This window comes from Rattus rattus, chromosome 2, assembly GCF_011064425.1.
Source record: "Rattus rattus isolate New Zealand chromosome 2, Rrattus_CSIRO_v1, whole genome shotgun sequence".
NCBI classification, from domain to species: domain Eukaryota; kingdom Metazoa; phylum Chordata; class Mammalia; order Rodentia; family Muridae; genus Rattus; species Rattus rattus.
Genome location: NC_046155.1, coordinates 41,329,736 through 41,331,632, shown reverse-complemented (window position 1 = coordinate 41,331,632; position 1,897 = coordinate 41,329,736). Strand labels below are relative to the sequence as shown.

The 1,897-nt window shown below is 50.3% G+C and overlaps 1 pseudogene; it reads right to left on the bottom strand.

Moving 5' to 3' along the window:
• Positions 1-395: 395 nt before the first annotated feature.
• Positions 396-938, bottom strand: LOC116893073 (annotated as a pseudogene).
• Between the last annotated feature and the right edge of the window lie 959 nt (positions 939-1,897).

The following is a 1,897-nucleotide window of genomic DNA, read 5'->3' as shown; positions in this document are numbered from 1 at the left end:
TCTAGGAGTCTGGGCAAAGACATGGTGACATGTGTTCACCTTAACAGTGTCATAGAAAATGGCTTCACTGCCGTGAAATAATCATGCCTCAGCTTTTCATCCTCTACACCCTGCCAACCTGGCAACCTGCTTTCTAGCTCCATGGTTCTGCCTTTTCTAGTATGTAGTATTTTGGTTTCTGCTTATTTCATTGAGGTTTCTTCCATGGCTCATGGGTTAATAAATCCCCCCCTTTTAAAAAAAAAAAAAACAAAAGAGCAGATTTATTGAGGCAGCAGTGGTCAGGGGAGCAGAGACCCTGGGCAGGGCAGGCCTCCTAAGGCCTGGAGTTACAGTTTCTTTTCAGGCACTGGATACAGGACCGTGGCAGCAGGCAGCCCTTCCCAGGCAGTAGATTATCTTGTGTGCAGCCAGCAGCCAGCCTCCTCCACCTCCTTGGTCACCACCAATAGCACCTTGCACAGGCCTTGGGCCAAGGCAGCTTCTAGGAAGGCCCTGACACCATCCTCTCCTCCCAGGCCTTCAGGCACCCGTAACTTCGAGTCCAGATTATAGTGGATGCCGTCCTCCTGGCGCAGGGCCACCTGGCACAGCCCCAGTGACACAGGAGAGGGTAGGTTCAAGATCAGGCCTAGTACCTGGAGCAGGACCAGCTGGGACAAGGGTCTCCTCCTCTCCCACCACACAGCAGCCAGGCCCAGGCCCTACAGGGCAGCCATGATCACGTTGACATCATAGTTGTCAGTACCCAAGAGGCTGCGATGGGGGTTCAGTCGGGAATCTGGGGCTAGCCTCTTGCAGATTTTGTCAGCAGCTTCCTGGCTAAACAGCTGCTCTTGGAGGATGTTGTTGAGAGCGTGGATGGCACACAGCTCTAGCCTCTGCCGCTCCTGATACACTGAGGGTGGACTTGACCTCGCTTCTGCCGCCTGAGACATGCCCTCCTCAGGTCCCTAAAGGCCTTTCGGCTCCCTGGGACCGGCCACTTTCACATTCCCTAGGCAGCGATCAGGTGGTACCACAATGACTGAAAGTCTTTTCCTTTTTTCTTGCTGAATAATATTCCTCTGCATGAACATACCACAGTTGATCCATTTGCTTATTGAAAGGCATCCTGCTTGCCATGAGTGGATCTTCCTAATGCTGAGACCATTTAATATAGTTCCTCATGCTGTGGTGACCCCCAACTGTACATTTGATGCTGTTAGGAATCATGATGTAAATATCTGTGTTTTCTGATGGTCTAACGTGACTTCTGTGAAAACATCATTCAACCTCCCCTAAAGGGGTCATCACCCACAGGTTGAGAGCCCCTGATCTAGAGTGTGTTCAGAACCATTCAACTGACTTCTGGTGCAGTTTGTGTCCCTAAACTTTAGTGCAACACACTCCTGGGTTTAAAGAATAAATTGAAGGGAGCTGAGGATGTAGCACAGTTGGTTGGTCTGCCTAGCATACATGAAGTCCTAGGTTCAATCCCTAGCAATGCATAAATCAGATGTGTATTCCTGCAATGCCAGCAGTGGGGAGGTGAAGGCAGGAGGATCAGACATCCAAGGGCATCTTCTGCTACATATCGAGGTATATGGGCTACATGAGGCCTTGTCTTAATTAAACAAAAAGTAAAAAATAAGAAACAACTTATAAGTAGGAAGTAGAGCTGAGTCCCTTTGGTTCTGTTCCCCAGGTGGTTAAGTGACATAGCTGGCCTTCTGTGGCTTGTGTAGGGCCAACTGAGAGTACGCAATGGGCTCAAAGTCTCCCCTGTGGCGATCAGTCCCTGTGATAACGATGTGATAACGGTGCTGGACAGAGCATCGTGGGTAATCCCCACTCACAGACTCGCCGCCTTGTTCCACCTCAGTCTCCTCTGGCCACCTTGGTGAGCGAGCAGAGA